The following is a 27,904-nucleotide window of genomic DNA, read 5'->3' as shown; positions in this document are numbered from 1 at the left end:
CTGCCACATTCACCCATGTGAGAGTCTGCCATATAAAGAGTTCCTTGTAACCTAGTTGTGTATTGATCCTCCTGAAACGTACTGTTAGAATCTCGGCAAAGCCTTCTAAAAAGATGTGGACCTTGATGCTTTGAATTAAGTTACTCTTGCCTGAATTGATCAAGACAACTGGGCAATACGCATGCTCCCTGTTTGCAAACAAAGTCCCTGTTATTTGTTGTATTCCTTCCTCTATGATGTAGTCTGAGGTACTTACATTATTCTTTTGTTTCATATGTTTATATTCCCTCAAAGATCAACGGCAGAATACTACCTTGTACTATATTGCATTGTTTTTTCTAGAGTAGAGGTTTGTTGAAGTTTCTCTATAAACTAGATTATGTGACAAATTCAGCAAATTGCTCCCCTCTCCCCAAGGGGAATCAACCCCCTTTGGGACTAGGGAGGTGAGCCCGCTAAGGTGAACAACTACTAGAGATGAGGAAAGTTGGATCCATTTGGGGGTGACACCCCCCACCCCCCCTGTCCTCTCTTAAGAGGACATGCAATCCCAAAACATGGATATGTTATCCTCCCTTGTCTCAGGAAAAAAAATGTTTTGTTGGTTATATGGGAGTTGAACTGTATAACAACTTGCAACTTCCTCCACAAATGGCTGGTTTAGTTTCTGATCCATTTCCATGTGCCGTCCACACCTCCTAGATGAGAGAGCAGAGAATGGACCCATACCCTGGTTGTGTGGCGGATAAAACCCTGATCAGCATTGTTGCAAGAGAGGAGAGGAGCCCGCGGAGCTGTACAAGTGGAAAGACCGCCTTCTGGGAGATGTGGCAAGGAGAAGCCAGCAAGAGCCAGGCGTGACAGATCGAACCCTGGTGACACCTGTCAAATGCTCTACAACCCTGACTAGACCCAGACCAGAAAAGACAGGGCCGCGAAAAGCCCAAGCAGTGGAGATTGCCTAGGCGGTGAACGAGCGACATGACCAGGAACAGATTCCAAGGCCCCGCCTAAAGACAGCAGGAATGGCACACCAGCTCTGAGACTCAGAGCGCTGAGAAGAGGTCTGAGGAGAAAAGCTGCATTGGTCTAATTCAATGCAATCCCAGGGGATCACCACACAGAAGGTACGCGGCTGCCCCTGAGGGGTCAAAAGGTCCCACCATACCCCACCAAGGCAGGATGCGAGAAACCAGACCCCTGGCGGCGCGAGGGAGCCAGATCCCGGACCCCTGGCGGCGTGATGGAGCCAGAACCCCAAGGCAGCATGTGAGACATGAGGACCCAGGGAGGGGTAAACACAAGAGATCTTCAATGGAAAGGGTACCACGCAATTCCTTGGTGGGAAGACCAAGGAGAATGCCTGGTGTGACACAAAACTAAAGAGGTGATGGCAGGAAGGTTTGGAATTAATCCTAACCTCTGGCATTGCTCTGGGCAACCCTCCAGACCATTGTTCTTCGACTGCCAAGCCATTACAAACGGGGCAAGACCATATGTAAATCTGGCTTGGTTCCACCCCAAAAGGGGTACTCCAGTCCGAATTGCTCGATCACATCCCTTCTGCACGAGACCACAAGCATCCCCAAACATGTTTCAGCCTTGTTGGGCATCATCAGTGAGCAGTAGCTTGGGTCTCTAGGCCTAGAAGGCATGAGATCCACGTCTAGGCATACCCGTCGTCCCATTTGGGGTGACATGCGCAAAACAAAAGGGGTGATGGCAGGAAGGTTTGGAATAATCCTAACCGCCGGCATTGCTCTGCGCAACCCTCCAGACCATTGCTCGCCTGCCCAGAGGAATGCCAGAGGTTAAGATTAATTCAAAACCTTTCAGCCCTCGCCTCATTTTTGTTTTGATTAATGCCTGGTGTGGACCTAGCAACCAGGCAGTTCTCAAGGATAGAAGAAAACCTGAGCCTGAGACAAAGTTCCTGAAGACATGTACACATTGACTAATCAAAGACTGATCAGCACCCCAAGGAGGTGATGTTTGAAGCGACATTTGGTCTCTGATTTGAACTGTGCCATGGGCAGCTTCTTTACCTTGAGGAAGCAACATATGGGTAGGGTCCGATACCAGCCACCATTCTTTCCTTTTGGGCAGAGGCCCTTATTGCACCTTTATTAAAGTTGGATTCTTTTTTTTTTTTTCTCACAGTGGTAGGGACAGCAAAACAGTTGGGGTGTTTTTCTGGAGGCCGGGCTAGCTTTACTTTGTAGGACATCCTGATGAGCACTCTTTCTTTAGATAATAAAAAACAAGAAAAAAAAACACTTTTGAACTCAAAATGCCACCTTGTCTGTCTCCGGATTGTGACTTAACACAGTTGCTAAAATTTGTCCAACAAGATCAAACCGCAAGGATTGTCAAAGTAGACTATTCTAGGGTGGGGTGCTTTCCCTTAATGTTTGCAGCATGAGGGTAGCTTGTTTGTTTTATTTGATAATGTGCACCAAACCTTCTGGTAGCTGGGCGCAACAGTTACAAGAATATTTGACACTTTGTTACAGCATACAGGTCAGTACATAAAAATAAACAATTTACAGTGCATATAATTGGGGAACAGGGATAGATCATACATGGTACAGTGAAGGGGACAGTAGTGTGATACACAAACACACGGATTGTTCAAAGGTCAGAAACACAGTGGGTGAGCAATTTCTTAGATGTCCTTGGATCGAAGCCAGTTCAGCAAATTACGTCTAAATCTAGAGTATGGCTGTTCCAGTCTAAGGGCAGCGAGGATTGCATTCCAGGTGAGAGCCGCTTTAACTGGGAAGCTAGCTCCATCAGCTTTGGAGAATCTGAAACTTTGAATTTCTAAGCAGAGATGGTTGGATAATCTAGTATGGTGAGTAGAAACCTTTCTCGTCAGTCTGGCAGAGAGATAGGGAGGTGCGGCATTGTTCAGGCATTTGAAGGCGGGGGATGCCATTTTGAGGAGTTTCCTATCGCTAATTTTTAGCCAGTGCTGGTTTCTTCTGAAGTTGGAAAAAATGCTCTCTACGAGGTATGTTCAGGGCTGCTCTAAGGGCATTATTTTGTAATATTTGCATTTTATTTAGGATATTTTTGTTAGCGCCTGCGTGTAGGGCATTGCAGTAGTCTAGCTTAGATATTATTAGTGCATTGGCGAGCGTAATGCAGCTAGCTTTGGATAAAAAGGGTCTGCAGGCCCTAATCAGTTTACAGGTATAAGCTGTAGATGAGGCCATGAAGCGAACTTGTTTTTTGAGTGATAATATAGAATCGAGGTAAAAACGTAATGTTTTTACCTCAGTTACTACTTTGATTATGTTGCCGTCGATGTTGAATGCAGCGTAACTGGGGCTTTGTTTTTTTAGGTTAGTCAGAACCCAGAATCAGAATCTGTTTTGTCATTCAGGCAGAGGCCATGTGAGGCCATCCATGGCTGAATGAGGAGGTATATCTTATTCACCAAAGCCGTGTCTTCGGCCAAGTTGCCCGAAAGGGGTATGAGGATCTGGGTGTCATCAGCATAATTGGTGTGTGTGACACCCAGCCTGTCAAGTTTGTCGAAGAGTGGCTTGGTAAACATGTTATACATTGTCGGTGAGACGCATGAACCTTGTTGAACACCACAGGTAATTTGGGGTTGGGTCTGCTGAGGCTAAAGGGGAGAACGCTCTCATCGTACGGTTGGCTAGGAAGGATTGTACCCAGGCTATGGCATCACTCGAGAAATGTGCAGGTGACGCTAGGTATTTGCATAACACTGCATGATCCACCAGGTCAAAGGCTGCTGAAAGGTCGAGTAGGAGTAGCATAGCTGTTTTACCTTTGTCCTTCGGCTCGTCGATTTGTGTCTTTAAGTCAATTAACGCTGTTTCAGTCCCATGTTGTGGTCTGAATCCGGATTTCCGTGATCTAGTAGACAGTTAGCCTCCAGGTAACTTTGGATTTGGAATTGGGCTACTCTATCGATAATTTTGAGGAGGAAAGGGACCGTTGTAATGGGCCTGTAATAGTGGGGATGGCCAGATCTAAGGTCTGTTTCTTAAGGAGTGGTAGTACCCAAGATTCTTTGAGGTTGATAGGGACAGTGCTTAACTTGAAGGAAGCCTTAATTAGCTTGGAGATAAAAGGGTGCTAAATCTCTAGCTGCATCCCTAATTCAGGGATAGTATAACCTTTTCGGTTTCCAGTATGGAGATATGAAAGGTATATCAATGATTGGAGTAGCCTTGGGTGGGGTAGGGTGCGTCACAGTGGAACGCAAAGATGCTTTTTTGTCGGCTATTTTAGTCTGCAGAGTAGCTATTTTGTTAGATAAAGCATTTTGGATGCTAGTGCACCAATGTTTATCTTTCGGGACACTATCTGTAGGTGGAATGGGGTTTTCCATTTCGCGAAGGATGGTAAAGAGCTCCTTAGTGTTAGTTAGCCTAGGTGATTCTTTCATTAAACGTATTCCTTTTTGTAAGGATTATTTATTTCTTGTACATGTTGGTGAAATTGGTTAGTGTCGTTTTGTTCTCGACTGTGGGAGAATGTCGCCAGATAGTTTGGAGTTTCCTTTTTTGGAGTTGTCGTACTTTAAGCTGGGGTGTGAACCAGGTATTAAGATGCAACTTTTGTTTGCTTTTGCAAAGTTTGACTGGCGCGATAGTGTCAAGGGCCTTAGCCATAGTGTCATTAAAGGTTGCTACTAGTACGCAGCCCTCCAGATAAGGTGCGTATTGTGCCATTTTACGCATTTAATTATGGCCATTACGGAGCATTTCATTTTCTTCTGTGTACTGTTTATGCTGTATTTATTTTCATTAAAAAGCATACTTTGCTCCACTAGATGGCACTAGAGTGCAAAAGGTGTCTTGGATCGGCACCAGTGAAGGGTTAGTGTGCCGTGCTAGGTCTTGAGTTTATGGAACAAGCCCCTAAAAATGAAATACAGGCCATAGGTGTCCTCCAGGGAATATCTCCAGGGAATGTTTTGCTGCATTCCCTGACTATTGGGAAGATTTCCATGCGGGCCAGGAGCTCCGTATGAGAGTAAAACCTAGAAAAACGGAAACAAAGAATTCACCCATTTCATAAGAACAGTAATCGTCTGTGGGGAGGGCATTTATGGATTAATGTCTCGCTTGGTCAAGGGCTCGAGGAGGAGGAGCCTTTATTGATTCGATTGGCCAGAGTAAGCCAGGGACGTGGAGGCAAACATTAAATAGCAGCGTGAACAGTGAATAGCAGTCTGGACAACCACTGGGAAGGAAAGCCTTAAACTTACAAGTACAAGGTGAAACCAGGCTCACTACCAATCATGCTGTGTCAAGTTGTGACCGCATTCTGCACACCTTGGGCCTTCCTGCAGAGCTAACACATGTGCAGCATGTGGCATAATAAGTGCATTGCCCTGCCCCGCTCTCCCCTTCCATTCCCTGTCTCTCTCTGAGTCATGTATCCAGTGCTCACCCTCGCCCCCTCCCCTCCGCAAGACATTTCCTGTGCAAGTGTCCTTCACTCCACAGTACTGCCGCATACTTTCAGAGGAAGAGTAGCCTTGGGCTCGCAGCTGAGACAGGAGGCCTCGCAGCTGAGACATGAGGCCACAAACCACAGGGGTGGTGACGCCAGATGACACCAGCCAGGTGAGCATCCTGCTCTTTTGCTGCTGCTATCTGACCTGCATTGGGATGCTTTTTCTTTCTCCCGAGCCAGTTCTAGAATCGGCTCAGGCCGACATTCAAGCACTGACAGCTTACCAGGTCCCACTAGGCAGACACACGGCTCTGCAGGTTAAGTGCTCAGGTTACAAACACATTTCTTTTGTCAGTGGCAGAGCCTTTCATATGCATGATAGTTAAAGTGAGCAACCCAAAGCGCTCATTTAATTATGTGTTTATATTAACACATCATTAAATGGGCGCTTTATATATCTGATGTCTACTAGCTTGACATGACACGCAAAAAAAATAAAGTTGCTTTGAGTCACTGATCAAATGTTTTCATCATGAATAACAATGAGCTGGAGGTTTGTTGCAAAGAATCTCCATATCTGAGTTTATTATACAACATCTTTTATTACATGTCTTAAATCACTGAAAGTACTGTGGGGTTAACTAGATCTTTCGGGTTGACATTATCTTGCATTCTGGGACTTATAGTATACCATTCAGGACGTGAACATTAAAACCTCAATGATATTCTTTTGGCTTAATACGTAGCTGTAAGGATTTACATATTGTCATGTGGCGTTATTATGCAATTTGTGTTTTATGTAAGTAAACTCTATAAGACATTACTGTTGACCTTGAAATCTAAACTATTTGTACCAAGTAAAGCTTGGAAGCGATGTGGTCAAATTTGCAGAGTGGATTAAAATCTCTGCTTCACAGTTCAAGCAAGGTTTGTGATCCTGGTCCCGTCCCACACTCCCCCCTTGCCTACCCGCCCCATCTGTCTGGCCACCCCACTCCCTCCTTTTTGGATGCAGCCAGAGTAGCAGTAGTTCCTTTTTTTCCACTTCCACCACTCTTTAATCCACCTGATGTGATTAGCGATTACGGGCTAAATTGGCTGTGATGCGTGCCATGTCAGAGATGCAGATTCTTGACTATCTCGGAATAAACCTATCAGGCAATCAAGACTGCTCACCTATGATGGAAGTACAAGATTGGGGAAGAAACTGGCGAGTTTTTAATACTCGAGGAGTTCATGTGAATTTATATTAAAGACGCAGCAAGGAGTAAGCCACGAGAAATATACACTTTGGGCCTAATTCACAGAAACATTTTATAATGGCAACACCCCATTGGAAAACGCTCAATGAATTAGGCCCTTTGTCATGTGCATTATATAAATGGTCACTTCTGTTAATGGTACAGTTCAAACAATGGAAAAGGGGTCAGTCAGGCTTTTTTGAGTAGTAACTAGTTAGCAATAAATCACTTGTTAGACATTTCTGTTTTTGCTGAAAAGGTACAGTGGCAAAATTAGTTGCCCAGGAACAGACACTTTTTAGTGTTGAAGGGATTTTGGACCAGTCTGCAACTTATGTACTTGTCTGCATTTCTTCCCAATTGTAATTGCCAGAATCATGTTTTTGGTTTTGTACACAATGTGGGGATCCACATTAATTTCCTGCAGCAGATAGCATGGAAGGTAGCTTAGCAGGTTGTGACTGTTGCTGAAATTATGTGTACAAGTTCCAGTAAGTAAATCATATGCTGACACTTGCTTACTCACACTCCCTCTGCAAGCAATACATTAGTCTCTATAGTAGTTCTTAACAGATTTTCTAGGGTCCAGAATTTTGAAAATGAAGCTGTGTATGTAGCATGTACTTACAAGTTATTATGGCAGAATATTTTCCACAAGTGTAATAAAATGGTTAAAGGCAAGCCATACAACTTTGATCTGCAACTCTTTTGGTCTACAGGTCTGATTTTATAGGTCTGATTGTACGTATGCATTGGGTGTATGTTGGATACGTTTTACTCTCTTGCAGAGGAGAAAACTCATTTTTACTCTCTTGAAATTGCATTTACTCTCTAATTTGAAAAATCATGTGTAAAATACTCGCACCTCAAAATCTTATCTGGAGCACTGCTAGTACGTTTGGGTCAGAGTTATTGGTGATTGAAAAGAGGTAGGTAGGAGGAGAGGAAGTCATTTTTCAGCAGGGAGGTCTTTTTTACTTCTGGTAGGAAGCGATGGAACTATTTCTAAGTTTTTCTGTTTTTGGGGCTCTATAGCGGACGAGAAACCAATTAGGTGGTGGTCAGCCAGGGTTGTGGGGTTATTTTGGTGATGGTGAAGGAACAGTTCAAGTTGGCTACCCAGTCTAATATTCGCCCTTTTATGTGAGTGGGAGCGAGGACTTTCTTGTATAAACTGCCTGGGTAGATGTTAACCTCTGTATTAAGTCCCGAAACCCTGCTTTGACACTTGGAATGCTCTTTGCAAATGTCATAAACACTGTTGCCTTGACACACATGAACATACCCAGTTTGGGCAAATTGTCCTTTTTGCCCCCGAAGTAGACAAATCTGTGAATTATCTTCATTGCCCCATGACCATGTTTATGCGCCCCTCCCGAAGGACTTAAAGTCCCTTACTCCCATTTATGAAGCGGAGGAACATTCAGATGATGAGGATGCACCATTTGGGTTACAATATGGTACACCAATGTACCAGAGAGCTTTATCTCTGAAGGGAGCAGAAAGCAAGATTTATATGAAAACTTGCAAACAGCAAGTGGGGTTGACCCCTCCTCAGCACTGGAGTTCGGAAAGCCTGTACGAGGAGAACATTTGATTCTTCCTATCGTCGGCTTATGTCCAGGGTGGTCGAGTATTTGGGCTGGAGCAGTCCCTCATTACCCTATGACCAGGACGACCTAACAGACATTCTGGACAAGGGTCCCCAAACTGATCCCATTTTGCCCTTTCATGTGGCACTTCAAAAAAGGGTGGCTAGGAACTGGGAGACTCTGGAGTCCAATCGGCAGTCGATAAACTCCTGAAAAAAATACTGCCCCTCGAGTAGCGACCCAGACTACTTGTTGAAATGCCCCACTGCGGAGAGTCTGGTGGTGCAGGCAACTATGGCTACTTCAAAACAGGCAGCGTACCCCACCATCCCTCCTGATGGAGATGACAAGCGCATAGATGGATGGGCGCGGAAGGTATTTTCCGCAGGCAGCATGCCACTAAAATCTGCCAACTCACTTTATGCCCTCGCAAAGTGTTCGTATACTCTGCGGGACTATCTTCATGGCGGCAGAGCATATTCCCGAAGGGGAAGAAAGGGACAGCTTCTTAGCGATTGTTGGGGACAGCAAAGAAGCCATGTGTGAGTCCCTTCAATCGGGGTTGGATTCTGCAGATAGCATCAGCAGATCCATGGCTACCAGCACGGTCATGCGCAGGTTTGCATGGTTGAGGAAGTCTGGTTTTGCACTGGATGTGCAATATAGGCTTCTCAACATACCTTTTGACGGGTCTCATCTTTTTGGCAACAAGACTGATGAGCCTTGAGAAGTTGCAGACCTCAAAAGCAGCAGCCAAACTGTAGGTGGTGCTGCTGTTAGGCAACTTCAGCCTTTTCGTCCTAGTGGACCACCTTGGAGGGCTATATCTTTTCGCTACTACTCCTCAGTTGGAAGGCCAAGAGGAATGGCCAGTCAAAGGGGCCAAAGGTTTCCTCGTGGTGGACGAGGTAGAGGTGCAAAGCCAGCTCAAACAGCAGCCTCCTTACCATCGGCCTCTGCAGCAGCCGCCACAAAACCACTCTGAGGTCTTGAGCCCCACTTCACCAGTGGGGGTGGGGGAGACTGTCTCAGCATCTGCAAGAATGGCGAGACATTACTTGGGATGCTTGGGCCTTGGAAACCATAGCCCACGGTTATTGCCTTCTTTTCATAAGAAGAACTCGGAACAATCCACCGGGCAACCACTCTGAGGATTCCGAATCCGCTCCTTGTGCAGGAGATTTTAACCCTGCTAGAGAAAGGTGCGATAGAACCAGTACCTGTAGCAGAGAGGAACCAGGGATTGTACTACCCATATTTTTTGATCCCCAAAAAGGACTGACGACTGAGACCCATCTTTGGACTTGAGATACCTGAACAAGTTCCTCAGGAAGGACAAGTTCAAGATGGTCACGAACACTCAGATCCTTCAAGCCCTCCATATTCAGGATTGGTTGGTGTCATTGTACTTTCAGGATGCTTATTTTCATGTGCCAATCCATCTCAAGATCAGAAAATACCTGAGGTTTGCGGTTGGCGGTTCTCATTTTCAGTTCTGCCATTCGGGCTGACCTCCGCCCGAGAGTTTTCACCAAACTGATGTCGGTAGTGGCAGCGAGCCTCGGGAGATGGGGGGGATTCACGTCTACCCCTACCTCGACGATTGGCTGATGAGGGGGCGTTCTCCCTAACAAGCTCTAGATCATCTCAAAGTCACCTGCCATTCTTTTCAGACTGGGCTTCGCCCTCAATTACAAGAACTCCCATATGACACCTTCCCAAAAGTTCCAGTACATCAGAACTGTACTAGACACATCCTTGGGAAAGAGCTCACCACCCGAGGTGAGGGGTCAAGACATTCTTCAGATGGTTACCAAATTTCACAGTGCCCTGAATTTTCCGGATTTAATTTCTTTTTTTGAGGTTGCTCAGCCTCATGGCATCCTACATTTTTCTGGTGCCAGAGGCCCACCTGCGAATGAGATCCCTCCAATGGGCTCTAAGAACACAATGGTCCCAATTCTCTGGAAAGATGTCGGACCGACTTCAGATTCCATCCAGAGTCTCACTGGATCTTCTGTGGTGGGCTTGTGAGGAAAATCTTCTGAAGGGTGAACCTCTTTGGCAACCATGACCGGAGATTACAGTAGTGACAGACGCCTCACTCAAGGGGTGGGGTAGCCCATGCCAACGAGCTGACAATCGGCGATCATTGGTCTCCATCGGAGTCCGAACTACACATCAATCTTTTGGAGCTGAGGGCAATCGGACTAGCGCTGAAGGCCTTCCTGCCCTCTGTCTGAGGAAAGAACGTCCTGATAATGACAGACCACACAGTGGCCATGCAGTACCTCAAGTGAGGAGGCCTAGGGTCACAACCACTGTGCAGAGAGGCAATGCATCTCTGGTACTGGGCACATCAAGAAGGAATCTCCCTATCGGCAGTTCACCTAGCTGGAGAGGAGAAAACAGCAGTGGACGCTCTGAGCTGGCAGAGCAGTCTCCCACGAGTGGGAACTAGCTCAGGAAGTCCTTCAAGAAATCTTCACCCTTTGGGGAACCCCACGAGTGGATCGGTTCGCGACCAGTGTCAACCGGAAGTGCAAACTGTACTGCTCCAGGGAATTTCCTCCAAGAGGAGCTCTAGGAGATGCACTCGTGGTGGACTGAGAGTTTCCATTCCTGTACGAATTTCCTCCGGTCCGCCTCATTTCTCATGTAATCAGGAGGTTGAGAAGGTTCTGGAAACGCATGATCCTAATTGCTCCGGATTGGGCCAGGAGGACGTGGTACCCGGACCTTCTGGATATGTCCATCTGACCTCCGATGTGTCTTCCACAAAGAGAGGACCTTCTCTCGCGAGAGGAGGGTCAGGTTCTCCATCCAGAGGTCAAAACTCTCAACCTTCACGCTTGGTTTCTGAAAGGCTGAAATTCAAGGATTGGGACCTCCCGGATGACATGATGGAGGTGTTGCTTTCAGCCAGAAGACCAGCAGCAAAGTCTTTGTGCCGTTGGAATGAGTTTTGCAACTGGTGCAAAGAAAAGAATGTTGATCCTTTTCTGTGTAAAATTCTGGATTTCCTTTCCTTCCTTCTATTGTTAGCTAATTTGGGCCTTCAGATAGTTACCATCAAAGGCTACTTTGCAGCGCTATCGATCTTTAAGCGCTCTTCAGAGAATGCTCCTATTTCAAGATACCACTGCTGACTCCATTCCTAAAGGGGCTCACTAATGTTGTTCCCTCCATATCCTTTCCAGGTTCCGGTTTGGGACCTTAATCTGGTTTAGAAATTTCTGATGTGTGCTCCATTTGAACCTCTGCACATGTCCGCTAAAGTTGAACCTTTAAGACAATCCTATTGATAGCTCTCACATCAGCCCGCAGAGTGAGCGAGTTGCAGGCACTCTCATGCAAGCCACCCTTTACAGTCTTTCACAAGGACAGGGTTGTTTTAAGGGTCAAACCCTCCTTTTGACCAAAAGTCGTTTCGCACTTTCATTTGGGTTAGAGAATTATTCTTCCTTCATTCTACCCTCCGCCTCATCCTGGCAAGGAAGAGGAAAGACTCCATAGGTTGGAGAACGTTAAGCTTTTACATCTCCAGAATGTCTAAATTGAGAGTTGATGGCAAACGTTTTATTGGTTACACAGGACACAAGCTAGGTCAGGCTGTTTCCAAACAGACTTTGTCTAGGTGAATTATACTCACGATATCGGGATGCTACAAGTTGGAAGGTAAAGACCCTGCTGAAGGGTTGAGCGCATTCCACCAAAGGGGTGTTCCAATATATCTGTGAGGCTGCAACGTGGTCTTCCATCCACACGTTTACGAAACATTACTGTCTGGATGCTTCCCATACCCAGGAAAAATGGTTAAATCATAATTCTACACCCTCCTCCAATCATAACACTGCTTTGGGAGTCTGTCAAAGATGAGGAATATGTGGGAGGACACAATCCATTCAAAGAACATGTTACTTACCCCTGGTAACGTTATTTCGACTGGATGTTCCTCCCACGGATCCTCATTGCCCTCCCAACCTACCCCGCAGTACAATTTCCTGTGGTATTACAGCTTCCCTTCCACCAAGGCTGAGTACTGTCATAACTGTATTTCATGGGTATCTCTGCTGCAAGAGAAGGGGGAAAAACAGAACTGAGGCCAAAGGGTACTGAAGGAGCTATATAATACCCTTCGATGACATCAACCTCGACTGAGGCCTTCGAGGGACATCGACAAGGCCATCGACGCACAGCGCCCTCTGCCGAACTTTTTTCCGGAAGCAGCTGTAGCTGGACATTACATGTCAAAGATGAGGAATATGTGGGCGGAACATCCAGTCAAAAGAACGTTACCAGGCGTAAGTAATTCCCTTCAACCTTAGAGACCCCCAGTTCTTTTACTGGACTTTTAATTTTAACCCTGGAGTGAGTGAGTTTTTGAAGTCTGACATACTCCATAGGCATCTGCTTTTTGTAGTGTCACTCAGAAATAGTTTAGATTTCTCTTGAGGTTTAAATACCTTTTCTTGTGTGGAGTACAGTTCCTAGTAAAGTGAAATTGACTTAACTTACCTTTTCTCTTTGTAGGTTCAGCACACACCATCTTATGTGGAGTGCTGGGGGGGTTACTTAGTAGCCCCTTTTCCTACATTCTCCTGTAACATATTATATGTTACCCTCACTACTTTAAATGTCTGGTGGCAGTGGTTTACCTTTCCCTACCATTGTGCTTTTCTACTGCAGCCTGAACCCTCAGCTGCAGTACAGAAGCCATGGGGGCCATTTTGTCAAAAAGACCTCTTTTTTTCATCATTTTCTGTTTGTGAGGTCGTACTTGGGTTTTACTCTGTGCGTTCCGGTTCGAGCCCTTTGTTTGTCTTGCCTTTGGCGGGCTTCAGCCCGCTTCCGCCCTGAAGCCCGCCCCTGGCTCCAGAGTGTCTGGAAGGACAGGATGTGAGGGAGGGTCCTGAAACTCCCCTGTCCTTTGCTTCTAGGAATGCCTGAAAGCAACTAGTCCTGACTGGCTGGCTGGCTGGCTGGCTGTCCTATCAGGACAGCTGCCCTGCTCTGTGATTGACAGCCTAAGCTGTGCATGAATGGGAGAAAGATGCTTAAAAGGCGAGGGTTTTGGAACTAAAGTAGAGTCGGCCACTCGGAGAAACACCCGATGAAGAAACCGTGAACAAAGCTTGCTGCAACCTCCTGGACCTTTCAATTGCCCGGTGAAGCCCTGCTGCTGTGCTGACCTTTCACCTCAACAGAGAAGCTGCGGATGGAAAGACTTCTTCCCTTGGGTTAGTGGGACCAACCAACCCCGAGAAAGACTCCATTGGACCACCATCCCTGACTTGCTGTGCTTCTCTGTTGCTGCGGGAGCCCAATGCCAGGGGTTGAGTGTCCGCAGTTCTCCTAAGGACCCTCCAGAAGCAGGACCTCCAGATCCAGAGTCCCCTCTCCAGAGTGCAGGACCGAGGGAATGAAGGAAGTCCAACCGGTGTCCGAGATCTGCATCAGTGCTGTTTGCTAAGCGCTGAAACTGCAAAGTGCAGCTGAACCAAAAAGAGCCCATAGCTGCTGACGACCTCCCAAGTACTGCTGCAGAAGCTCTCCAGACGTCCTCACTTTTGTCCCCACGACTGAGGCTCGGGAACCAGGGTCTGCACCGCTATAGCAAGACGGAATCCAGTTGGACCACTCTTCTTCTAACCAGAGGTACTGTTTAGGCTTGGGGTACTTACCGTATTGCCTTTTAGCTGTGATTTTCTCACTGGGGAATTGCATTGGATTACTTTTTTCAAGTTGATTTCAACTCCCTTCTCACAAGTTAAACAGCTTGTGACCTACAAGTTTTTTTTGTTTGTTTTTTGAACGCTCTAACACTGCAAGATTTTTATCCAAGAAGTGCATCAGATTCACAGACTGTGTCCAAATGACTTTGGCTGTCCTGGCTCCCTAAAGGACCTCCTCTAATTCCATTGACTATATTGTTTGTCCCTCATAGGTGGTAGCTTGTTGTATGCTGGTACTGCTGGGAAAGGCTTTTCTTGACTTAATTGGAGGATTCAGCTGTCCTCACAATTGCTGAGAAATTGTTCTAACCTTTTTACTTCCCTAACCCTTTCCTTTCTGTAAAAGTATATTAGTGTCATATATAAATGCAAATACTATCCTTATGATTGAAGTCCCCTCAGGTTGTAGGAGTAGTGTATGAAGCATATCCAAACATTATCCACTGGCTTTATTTGACTCTGAAAAGTAATTTTAAAGTGTATTTGAATTGTTACAATGAATTGCCTTTTTTTAAATAATGCTCATTTAAATCGACGTTAAATAACTATTTATAACTGAAACCTTGAGTGTAAAAGTTTACTTGGCTACTTGTAATTACGAATTTCAATTGTACAGCTCTACAGCTCACATTTACCCCTCTTGAGATAGACCTGGTTGCTCAGTCACACTACCAACTTGTGTAGTATAGACCTATACCAAAAGGTGGGTTACCTAATAACAAGCAGATAAGTGTTGTGTAGTCTCACAGTGTGACTGCACCAATTCTTACCTAACAGGTGGTGTGTGTGCTAATCTCTCATAGTATAACGTTTTAGGAAGGATACAAAGTATCCATATAGCCTTAAGAACTGTAGTTATAGAAGATGGTAAAAGAATCTCAAAGGGGGACCGAAGGGGTCCCCAGCAACACTGCAAATATGGTGTTGTGTGCTGAAAGTTACACAGATGCCTTAAGAGATATGGAGGAAAGCAGACTCCATAACAAAGTTAAAACAGAGAACAGAGTTCCAGAGCAAATAAGAATGAATTAGGGGGGAAAAAGACATCACTCATTCAGGATGAAAAGAAAAGGTCTAGAGGTCCAGCAAAAGGTGCTGGGGGTGGTCTCACTAGGAGAGGGGATGAAACATAGAAATATTAAATCTCCCGCCAGACTAAGGTACAGGAGAATCTAATCCACTCCTGGATGGATCTCTGGTTCCAGTTGGTCATACTTTCTGGAAATACCATCAGCAGTTTTATGTTTGGTACCTGGCCTGTGCTCAATAGTGAAGTCAAAGCCTTGACGGCTAATGGACCACCTGAGCAACTTCGGGTTTTCTCCCTTCATCTGAATCAACCACCTTAATGGTTGGTGGTAGTTTTGAATCTGGAAGTATTTCCATACAGGAATGCCTTTAACTTCTGTAAGGCCCATACAATAGAACAACATTTACGTTCAATAGTTTCCCACCTGGTTTCCCTAGCTTCTAGTTTCCTACTAATAAAGATGATGGGGTGCTCCCTGCCTTTGCTATCAAATTGACTCGAGACTGCTCCAATCCTTGTGTTGGAAGCATCAGCCTGGACTAAGGCCCGAGTATAATCTGGAGCTCTCAAAACTGGAGCTTTACAGAGGGCATCTTTCAAACCCTGCTTTTTCACAGTCCTCATTCCACTTGACTTTTTTAGGATACTTGGGAGAGGGAACAGTATTCATTGGAGAAGCTATGGTCCCATAGTTATCAATTAAGTTCCTATAGTATCCTGTAAATCTTAGTCAGATTGGCCTGTTAAAAAGCCTGCAACACCTTGCTATCCACTCGCCTGATTACGACTACCATTATTCTTGTGCCCTTGCTCGATTCTGCATCTAGCGCAACCTGCACACAGCGTGCCCACCTTATAACCGTTAAGAAATTATGTGCCTCCATTAGGATTAATGCTCATTATGTACTACACGTTATAAAGGTAGTATGCGCATGTCAATGTAACTTTACTCAGCCTGCCCAGCTACCATTCCAAAGATGTACTGTTACTTACCCACAACTAGGAGCATGTCTAACTAGCTTGTCTATTGTACCCTCGCTCCTGCATTGTTAGCTTCACCACCTTCGAGGTATTAATTGCATATTCGCCTGATCCAATTAAGAGCCGTCCGCTCCTAGCATACACTGTAATTGTCAATAGTCATTCAACAGTATTGCTGTACTGGCGTTTACACTGAAGTACTGACAAATGTTTGCTCAGTCCCTATTGTGTTACTATTGTGCCACCCATTGCACACTGGTTATACTCCTCTCCTATTTCGTTAAACAAATAATGTACCTCTAACCATCGTCATTGCTAGCCAATTCTACTAGCAATAGAAACGTTAGCATTAATTCCTTTATCATGACTTGCACAGATCTGAACAAGCCTATCACCCATGCAACAACCTCAAGTATACCTAAGTTGCTTCCTCGTGCCCATTCAATACAACCCACTGAGTTCCTTCCTTCACTTCTAGAGCTCAATAAGGTAACCACACCCACACCTGAGACAACACCCAACGAGTACGCAATACTCACCCCAACCCGGTGGATACCGAAATATGCCAACCAGCCCACGGCCAACATACCAAGTCCGCCTAACATAAGAAACCTCCGACTTAGATCACAAGGTACCTTGATCCCCACCACTGACACTTAGCACATTAAAATGGCTTACAACAAGCACTCTCTAGGGACAATCAAGAATTCTGTCAAACCTAGGACTCTACTAGACAACAGCCTATCCCTCTCCGCTTGCCCTACTCCTAGCACATCTAGCAACCGCGCGGTTAGAAAACGACACACCCACACCAATCCAGGCCTAACCCACAGAACAGACCCCATGCCTAACAAGTCGGTATGCCTGACTAGCCCCTAACACATACCTGTCTCTACTCACCCCAACACAGACCTATCTAAGTCACTTATCAGGTGTGCACTCATCAACGCGGGATCGCTCACAGCACATGCATTCGACATCACTGATCTCATCCTGACCAATAATCTGGATATCCTAGCCATCTCTGAAACCTGGCTGCCCGCAGCAGCCGGCCCGGTTCGATCATTGGCCATACCAGATGACTACATGATCCTCGGAACAGACAGAGAAAACGCTAGAGGAGGTGGACTAGCACTCCAAAAAACAATTGGGCGTAAGAGAAATACCCATCCATCAACCATTCACCTCCGGGGAACTCCTCTCTATGAAATTACCCCAAACTGCCAAATGTACTCTGACTATACATTTGCCATACAGACCTCCAGGCCCAGCATCATCTTTGGATGAAGAGATTACCCAGCTTCTCACCAATAATGTTAAACCAGGCTCAAAAAGCATCTTACTAGGAGACTTTAACTTGGGACTCAATGACCCCAAAGATAACCTTGCCTCAGCACTAACCAATACAATAACATAACTAGGCTTTGTGAATGGCATCACCAACCCAACGCACAACAAAGGCAGAACCCTTGATTGGATTGCTGATCTTAACTACAACACTAAGATTCTCAGTTACACTCCTTGCGCTTGGTCTGACCACCACGTGATCAGCTTCACCATCCTGGACCAACCCAACTCAAACCCTGGCCAGAGTATGCGCCCCCACCCACCAGCCCTTACCAGAAATAAACGCAATTTTACAGCTGAAAGGATACTTCCCTTACTTCACCCTATTACCAGCCCACCTAACTTTGACAATCTAAACCCTGCAGAGATGGTAGATTTGTACAACCAAACCCTCTCTCAGGCCATAGGCAAAGTGGCCCCACTAAAAAATGTGCAAAGCCAAACACTTGGCACAAATAAACACGTGGTATACCACTAGCCTAAGAAATCTACATAACACAAAGAGAGCAGCTGAAGGTAACTGTCTTCTACCAACAAAGTGACATTTATCACAATGTTCAATAACTACAAAAACTCCATCCACCAAACGAAAAGTGACACCTATAATGAGAGAATTAGCAATGCAAAATCGGGTACAAAAGAACTATTTAGCATCCTAAAAGAATTAGAAACCTCAATGACTCCACAGGAAGCCTGCATAAAAGACACGAATTGGTGCTTGAATATCCAAAAAGCACTGTTTGATGAAATCTCTCCTTCATACTAAAATTGACCCACAAAAAGTAGCCTGTCCTCAGACGCCCAACACTTTGAGCAGTCGGACGCCACCATGAATTGGCCCACCCCATTTCACTTTGCCCCAGTCTCAGTACCTGAAGTGATGAAACCAAGGGGACATATGCCCAGCCACCTTAATCAAAGACGTGGTTGGGGAGATCCCACCATTCATCACCACCCTAATAAATGCATCCTTCGAAACTAGTACAGTCCCCACCAATCTTAAGGATGCTTGGGTCCTCCCCCCAACTAAAGAAACCCACCCTAGACCCAAATACACCCACCAACTATCGACCTATAATGACGGTACCCTTCCTTCTTAATAATATTGGACAGAGCTGCGTACCTTCAAATTCAAACTTATCTTGAATCAAACAATCTCCTAGGCCTTCGCCAGTCAGGCTTTAGACCAGGTCACAGCACAGTGTCGGCCCTCATTGACCTTAAAATACAAATGGATGAGTTAATGGACAAAGGCAACGTAGCTCTACTTCTACTGTTAGACCCATCAGCGGCCATTGACCTGCTCAACCAAAAAAAAAAAAAATGTCCAATGCAAACACTTGACATCAGCTGCAGCCTTCTCCGACAAAGCCACATCCTGGATAACATATTTCCTCCCCTATAAAACAATTAGAGTATTCGCCCCAACAGCAACGGCCCACCCGGCGCCAGTTTTGTGTGCTGTTCCCCAAGGTTTGTGCGTCTCGCCTACCTTGTACAACATTTTTACAAAGCCACTGTTTGACCACCTTGGCAGTTTGGGTGTCACCTACACTAACTATGCAGATCACACCCAAATACTCCTACCCCTCTCAGGCAAGAGCTTTCCTGTCCAAGCCGCCAAACTTTGGAATGCCCTGCCCTCAGACTGGAGCCAGCTTACTGGGCCTTCCAAAAAAATCTAAAAACGTGGCTAGTCTGACCAGAATAATGATGCATGCACCATACTATCATACTATTGACCTATACATGGAACCTAATGTACCTCTGCACTGCTTGATGCTTTGTACTATGTGATCACCCCCAATGTAAATATACTATTGTATTATAACCTGCTTGCCAATCATTGTATGTACCTTGTTAACTGTAAAGCAAACTACCTGCACTCAATTGTAACCTGCAAACGTGTGCCTAGATACCTTCGGGTTAGGAGCGCTATACAAAAAAACGAAACTAAACCTGTTCAAGATGGATGATATGTTCTTCCCAGGTAGGGCTAAACACTGCAATGTCATCCAAGTATGGCATGCAGAAGCCATTAACCCATTAAGAACATGATTAATCTTTCTCTGAAAAGTGGCGGGTGCATTATTCAATCCAAAGGCCATGACATTAAACTGGTACAGGCCTTCTGGGGTAGAAATGCTGTTTTCTTTTTGGCACGGTCAGTCATGCCAATTTGCCAATATCTATTGAAGAACTGAGGAGTTTTGCGGATCCCAGCTTATCCACCAGTTTAACTGTCCTTGGCAAAGGGTGGGCATCCGTTTTGGTAACTGAATTCAAGGCTGTATAGTTCACACAAAACCTAAATTCTTTGGAACCTGACTTTGGCACCAACACAACTGGGCTAGCCCATGGACTTGTGAAATGTTCAATCACTCCAGGATCAAGCATCTTGTTGGCCTCTTCTTTAATGTGTTCCGCGGTTGTATACTAATTGACCTTTTCACAATTGACCCCAGCAGAATGGACCTAATTTAGGTCAATTAGGACATATATGCGGGGGGGGAAAACCCCCCCCACCCAATCCCCTTATTATTTATAATCCAAAACCAACCCAATACAAAAGTCCCCTGATCGGATACAGGATCGGAGTCCTAAAAGTCCCCTGATCGGAGTGCTGGACCTTGCATATAGAGAATAACTAAAATAATATAAAGGTCAATTGCACAGAAGGTCCATTAGGACCACTGTAATAGGTCAATTGTGCAAAAGGTCAATTGTAAAAGATCAATTTGGGTAATACTGGTTCTGACATCCTGTAGCCCTTGCTTTTCACAGGTACACGATCACCAGTGTCCATGTCATGCTGACCCTAAGGGGGGTCAAGCCTGTTGTGAGAACAGAGGGGTAAACTGAGTTAAAGATTTGCACTCGTCCTGTTGCTGCAGTGTCAGATTAGAAGACGTCAACTACTTCTATAGACCCATCTGAAGTGTGTCCCTTTAGAAGATCTGGGAGAGGCTCACTGTTCTATCAGTGATGCATCTTTTTGACCTGTGTGAACCTCAGAACATTTTGCTTTGACAGGGTAACTACTTTACTTGATCCCTAGGTGAAGGGGAATCTCTCCCACCCCCTCCCCCCCCTAGTCTTTTACTCTTTTTATGGGTGGCCTTTTCTATGTCGGTTCATAGTGTATGGTTAAAGTTGTAGTTTCATAACACTTTTGGGCTTATGCTGGGCTGCCCCCTTGGTCTCCCCTACGTTCCTCTTTGATGTACTTGTGTGAACTACAGTTCCCAAGTAGTAAAGGGGGATTTTCATTCCCCTTTACATTTTATATAATGAACCAGCACACCCCACCTTATGTGGAGTGCTGGTGGGATACAATGTATCCCCTTTCTTACTTCCCTGGTAACATTTTGTTACAATTGCAAGTTTTACATGAATGGCTGGTGCCAGTGGTTTTACCTTTTATGACTTTTATAGTCTTTATTACTCGCAGGATGTTCAGCCTTGGTAATGCACAGAAGGGCATTTTTTAGAAAAATGGTGGGCTCCTTTTTTTCATCATGTGTGTGCTTGTTTGAGGTCTTACCCTGCCATTTTAGGTGGGAACAACCTCAGTGGATATTTTGTCCTTGGCGGGAATCCTGTGGATTCACCGCCCAAGATTCAGAATGTCTGGAAAGGCAGGAAGCGAGGGAGGAGTCAAAAACTCTGCAGCCCTTTGTCTTCCACTTTGCCTGAAAGGGAACAACTCCAGGTGGGGGGTGGGGGGGGGGGGGCTGGCTGTCCACCCCTTGCTGTAAAATGCGGGGCGAGAATGCAGAAGTTATGCTGTAGTTCCTGATAAATACTCTGCATCTGGAAGCTGCTGACAAGTCAACCACTGGAGCTCAAACTGAAGAGGAAGATGAAGAAACGACAGCCGTATTGATTTCCAGCTACCAGAGAGCATGCTGTGTAAGCGTAACCTGCTGTAACCCTTTCTTACAATCAACCTGGGGATCCCGAAACGGACGACCCCGACCCAGAGCCTGGTGAGATCCACTAGATGCAAGAAAACCTGACGTTTGAGCCATCGCGTGTCGTGCTACGACCTTGCGGGGTTGCAATACCCCAATACCCTGGGACCTCGAGCCATTGTGCGGTGCAGGCTTGTGAATTGCGAATCAAGCTGAAACTTTGGTGGCATCCTGCTGTAACTCCAGATACAGGATTGGAGTCCTAAAAGTCCCCGGATCGGAGTGCTGGACCTTGCAAACGAAAAGAATCCGACCAGCGATATTGGTCATCTTCTGGCTCCTGAAAAGGGGCCAAAACCAGAGCTGCATCCGCTTTAAAAACTCTTGCCTGGAGCCTTCTCCATTGAGCCCTGCTGCAGAATCCCTTCCAAAGTTCTGTCTCCATGGCAAAGGAATCCATCAACCAGGTTTTTGGCTGCAGATCCTTAGGTCTTCTTGCTGCAACTCTTCTGTGCTGAGGTACTGGGTTGGCTGGGGTATTTACTTACCTTAGGCCTGTGCAATTTCTGAAGAGCTTTTGGGGTGTTTTCTGTGATTGGGTGTACTATCATGCAGTTCACCGAGACCCACTGCTGGAAATCTTCTAGGGTGTCTTCTCAGAAGCCCCTGGACCCTAACTAACTTTAAAGTTAACTACTTACTTGTTTGAAAAGTCTTCCACAGAACCTCTGACTTTTTCCTGTAATAGAACCCTATCTCACCCTGCCTACAGCTGGCTCCTAGACCACTAGGGTCCCCCTTCTGTGTTAACTCATCCAATAGAACAGGGAAGGACTGGATAAGTAAACAAGTCTGTCTGGAAAAGTATAACAAGTGTTTAAAAGTACTTACTTGTGAAAGAGTTGGTTGGTAACTGTCACTCTTGAGAGTGGACAGTTACACAAATTCTTACTTGGCTTGAATGTATGTTGTGCCATTCTGAAAAGTATATCGAAGGTTTATTTTCCTCACCTGTGAATTGGTTGTGCCTCTTTCCCAAAAGTAATGCTGTTAGCTTCACTAAATATTTCTTTCAGAGAATAGGTGTAAGTTCCCCAACTGGGTCTTGCTTCCCCTAACTTGCTGTGTAGCCTGTTTAGAATAAGTCTGCCTTTAGGTTTTACCTACCTAGAATAACATTGAGTCATTCATAAAGTGTAAAATTGGGGTTTGCTTTCCCTGCTCTGTTTTATACAGATACTAAAACAGTCTTAGCTTTATAAATACCTTCAAGTTGCTCATAGCTCCTTTTAAGAGTATATAGGTTTTACTTACCTTGAGTTAGCTGTGTGCCATCCTAAAATAAGTTCTTGCTTATCTCAATCTGTGTTCCACTGATCTTAAAAAGCAACTGTAATATTGTATTGCATCCCTGGGTTTTACCTGCCTAGAATAGCTGTGTGCCATTCTTGAAAAGTGTTCTTTAGATGTAGCTGACCTTGGGCTGCCTGGTGCATCCTAAATTAATGTAAAGCATTCTTGCTTATTTTGGCTGTTCCACTGAGCTGAAAAACACCTGTGTGCGGAGTGTGGCATCAGTGTGCTGCAGTCAGTGCATCCTGAGAGTCCAGTCTTTCTGATTTGTCCATTGCCTGGAGGGAGGAGCAGGTTCAGCAGACGTCCTCTGAAGCACCTTCAAATACACACTGCAGCCGCGGAGTGGGCCGCATAGTGTGGCAGCAGTGTGTGCTGCAGTCAGTGAGTACAGCTGAGGCAGTGACTGTATGCTGTGAGGAGCAAGGCTTCCACCAGTACGGCGACATAAAGGTTAATTACCTATTAGTGGCTTGCACCTCAATTTACGATAAAGACTTTTCAGCTCTACACACATTGCCTTTTTAGTCTCTCTCCCTCCAGTATAAAGTACTAAAGACCGTCGGCCCCCATTGACTCATAATCACCGTCCAGCATATACTCAAAGCTAGAGTTCTGTTTGGGAGGCGGAGCTAATCTCTTTCCCTGTCATAGCTGCGGAGACTGTGCGCCGGAGCGCCTTTGATTCGCTTAATGTGCAGAATCTGAACGGGCAAAATTTGACTCTCTTCCGACAAACTTCGGGTCTGTATTTGTATTATAGTTGACCCACATGAGAACTGCGGGCGTCGTGCCTTTGACTCGCGCGGGTGAAAAGGACAGCCTCTCCCTCATTCTAAAACACTGCTGGGAAATTTTGAATGAGAGCTGTGACCACGTCCGCTTTTACATCAAAATCTACTGCCCTTTTCCCTTTCCCAAAAATCATTTGATATTCTGGTCTGCAAAGAGAAACTGAGGTAAAATAAGTGTTCATCGGTCATTTAAGCAGAATTTGTCAAAACACACTGAAGTTAAGTAAAATGTTTAAATCTTATTTTCTGAGAAGTACTCCTTCAGGAGATGATTGCAGGCCCCTCGACCCTGAATGCCAAACGGGCCCTAACACAAGTACTAAAAGAACTTTAACTGCGGAAAGAATTCATTTTAGACCTTACAAATTTGGGCGAGGCAGGTTCTATCTTCCGCCATGTGTCTTCCTAGCAGACAATCAAAAACCGACTGGTTCAGGGATGGGATCTGTATTCTCTGAAAGACACAGGAAACCCCACGCTTTGGATTGGAGTATTAATTAAGATTTAGATAGCGGAAAGACATCCAAAGGAAACAATTCAAAAATAACGGTATCAAGGATTTTATTAAACCTGATACTGATTTAATATATCAAACAAATCATGATTAAATCTGCACTTGTAATAACAATTTACATAGCAGGAAACAACTTTTATTAAAAAAGACACATCTATATAATAAAAATCATCTTATTCAATCATCCAAGCATACAACCTCATCCATCCATTTAGACAAACCATTCATACTAAACACCAATCAATGTACGACATAAAATCTATAAGAAAATTCATCATAATTAATTCATCCGAAAGATTTGTAGAAAGAACATGAAATCAATTTGACGGGCCACAGCAGATGACATCAGTGGCCTAGGCAATTAAGATGGGTCCCAGAGTTTTCTAACCACGACCTCATCTTAGTCCAAACTCGACCGGTTTCGACGTATATACTTTAGTGTAGTGACGTCTTCATCAGGAGTAACAAAAGTATATTCTAACATCAAGAAAGAAAGAAAATCAAAGATAATACATATCAATGTGTGAAGCCCTTGTACTTGGACAAAAAACATATAACATCCATAATAAAAATATCTATAGTGGAACAATAGGTAATAATATACAAGAGCCTGCTACCAACCCGGGAAAAATTCCAGGATGGACCTGAGGTGTCTGGCAGAAAGTAGTGCTACCCTCTTGTATTGGTGTCTCCGAGAGGCAGATAAGAGCCAGGCCATAGACAGAATCAATGCTACAGATATACAAATGTACACATAAATATCACAAGGTCAATATGTCGATCCTCCACTACAGCGGCCCACGGACAGGACACGAGAGTCTCATACTTAAGATAAACCTAAAGAATATTAACTAACCTTCATTCATGCAATGGAAGGCTGTGCGTCTCTTCCTTAAATTGTACGCTGTGTTCACTTATATTAAACAATAGCTTCTCCGTAGAAGTTCCTGCAGATAGCGAAGTGTATGGACGCCAACGTTCTTCTCGAGAGTGTCCAAACGCTCGTTCAACCAGCGGTCATAAATTTGAAGGTGACTCCCCGGATCCAGGGTTGGCTGCACCTGATGTTATATGGGCCTAAACACAACACAAGAGTTTGAGTATGTGAGAGACCGGTTGTTCTTACAATTATATTATTGGCTACACCCAAAGTGAATTACTTCCAATTGAAAATAAATTGATGAATTAATACCACAATTGTGACTAAACAAATACGGCTTGCTGAAAAGCTTACTATTTAGAGAATTTCAAAAAGGTAGGGGGGGAGGGGTTGCATTTGAAAATTGCTCAATATTTCCGACTCCAGATTACTTGACTCGGATGGGGTTTAACGGAAAGCCAAGGATGTAGGGCTCCCTTCTCTAAACAATAAAGGCAAGAAGCGATTTGAAAAAACCGCCGTGATTCGACAGGCCCCCACACGACAGAATGTTTACCTTAAGCGAAAGAACTCGCCAGTTCTCACAGTAGCTAGTCACCCGTATCCCAGCTGGGTCCGATTGAAAGTGGCGTGCAACACAGTATGGGATCTGCCTCCTTTTTATGTTCGCAAAAGAAAACTGGGCATCTACACCAGTTTATCACCCCATTTAAGACACCTTAACAGCAAATTTAAATTACACGCTAACAATCACCACAATGAAGAACACTATAGTAAACCACTTCCCTCTGGGCTCAACAGACTAAGTTGATGTAATTGCAACTGTGATGGAAAACAATAAACGCTCGTTTGCGATCCATGGAGCCTCACAGAGCTCATAATCAACACTTTGACATCCTTGTTGAGAACTGTGTGCATCCAAACTCCTCGTACGAACTTAACGTGATTTCAGCATTGGACTCAAATGGTGCCATAAATATGCAAACAAACTCCCCATAGAGTGAACGAAGAACTACCAAAAGTTGCCATATCGGGGTCAAATCAAGGGAAAGAGTTGGGTGCCCCTACAATAGTGGCGCTAAACTTTGTCCCAAGTTCTTTGGTGAAGGTCTTTGAGAAACTGGAAGTGCAACAGCATACTGGATTATCTTGGAAATTACAAAAGATCTGGAAATTAACGAATCAAATATGGTGGCTGTAAAATCAGCAGTAAACGAGTCGGCGAAGGAATTCTCTGAATATCGAGCAATTTCGAAGTCTCAAACAGACAAAAGGAATATTCTCATGGATCAGAGTAAAGGAGGAATTAACATTATTGAACTCTAATCTTGGAGAAGGAAGAAATTAGACTTTGTCAGGCAGATGCCCTTGTTGTATGCAACTGCTCTCAATTCTGTGAATAGCCATATGGATGATACTCTTTCTGAATCCAGTTTTGAAGGAGATTGTACAGTTGGCCAAAATGGCAGAACAGGAAGATATCCCAGCAATCATAGGTGAAGATCCTATTCTCAATGAAACTCTAGCAGTGAATGAAAAGGGAGCGAAAAAGCAAAAAAAGTTGAATGGGAGAGCCAAAACGCACAAAAAAGACCGGGATCTAAAGTGGATGGAGCAAATAAACTGCAAATTACTAATTCAGTTACGGAGAAAACCGTGGAAACCCCAATGACTCCACCAAAAATAACAAAGGTTACAGTGGGGATCCAAACAGAATTAATTCAGCCACCCTGGAAATGTGCACCTATTTTTCTCACAAATAAACAAAAAGCTAAATTAAGGACCCCACCTCAAAAAATTCCGCAGATTTTCTTGAATGACAAACAAAAAATGGAGAAGATCCATTTATCCACCAGCTTGAATGATGAGGAGTGAGATGGGCTGTCCAGTCAAAGTTTCGAAACAAGAGTGTAGAAAAAAAAGTTTGGGATGTATTTTTTTTAATATTAAAGGGTTTATTTTGATCTCGTATAGTAAAATAAGTGTTTTTTTTTTTTATTTTTTTTTTTTAAACGGGTTGGGGGGACCCCCCCCCATTAAAAAAAATATGCTAAACTTGTTTTTCCGACACTTTGGTGTCAAACTTTTGTCATTTGAAACTTTGACTATCGAAACAGTCACTATGAACCGAGAGATGGTACTCGGCAAGTCCACCTGCAACGACAAACTGTGATCGAACAAAACAATGTGTCAGGCAGTGGCACATTTTCTCCTCAGAAGGAGAAATTAAGAGAACCAAATTATGGTAGCCAAAAAAATGCCCTGAATTCTCATTCAGTCCCAATGAGAAAGGAACATGGTTCAACTCGAAGAAATAAGAAACCCCAGGAACAAACTGTGGGGTGGACAATCTTCATGTCGAGGATAAGTGCTTTTAAGGTTGGAAGAATACCTCTAAACCATTCAAAAATCTGGTCCGAGATGAAATCCATTCCTGATCTAAAACACTTCTCTTCAGACATACAATTTGAGTTTCCCATATACGCTGAATACGAACATTGCATCACTAGCTCTTAAGTCAAGACTGGGATGGGAATTGATTTGGGGCACTAGAGAAGAATGGGTAAAGAATGGGTAAAGAAGGGCATTCGGTATCGAGAGATTGCCCACAACCAGTGGAAGCATCACATCCAAACCCTACAATTGTGAACTCTAGTCATGCCCCACGGAGTTCTGACAATTATGCTGCTTCAACTACTGTGTGGGAAATGGTAACAGAAATTATCTCTGATATTTCTTAAATTGGGGGTACCGGAGCAGAAACTCTAGTAACAGAGGCGGTTAGAGTGTTGTCCTGGAACAAGAGGGGTCACAGCTGTTTCTGTCAGGATACTAAAAAGCGATACATATTCCAGAATTTTAACTTGGTAGTGTTCCAGGAAAATTGGCCAAATTATTATTTTTTTTTAATTTTTTTTTCTTTTTTTTTGTTTTGGCTGGTTTTTCCACTTACTGTCAGCGAGCAGTGGGTTCTGGTCGACTCTCTGGAGGTCTATTCATTGCACGTCGGAATGAGGTTTTTCTAAGCTCAAAGTTGCTCTCAGCTGATACACCGGGTATCTTAATGGTCAGATCCAAAAG

General features: G+C 44.6%; 1 protein-coding gene across 6 annotated transcripts in view; it reads left to right on the top strand.

The window, feature by feature from the left end:
- TRAK2 (trafficking kinesin protein 2) overlaps positions 1 to 27,904 on the top strand; it is a 522,775-nt gene that overhangs the window by 279,142 nt on the left and 215,729 nt on the right. The gene's annotated exons all lie outside the window — the stretch shown is intronic.

The sequence above is a fragment of the Ambystoma mexicanum genome, chromosome 9, assembly GCF_040938575.1.
Source record: "Ambystoma mexicanum isolate Mex_15411 chromosome 9, UKY_AmexF1_1, whole genome shotgun sequence".
Taxonomy (NCBI): Eukaryota; Metazoa; Chordata; class Amphibia; order Caudata; family Ambystomatidae; genus Ambystoma; species Ambystoma mexicanum.
The sequence above is the reverse complement of the archived record's forward strand: the minus strand, read 5'-3'. Positions and strand labels throughout refer to the sequence as shown.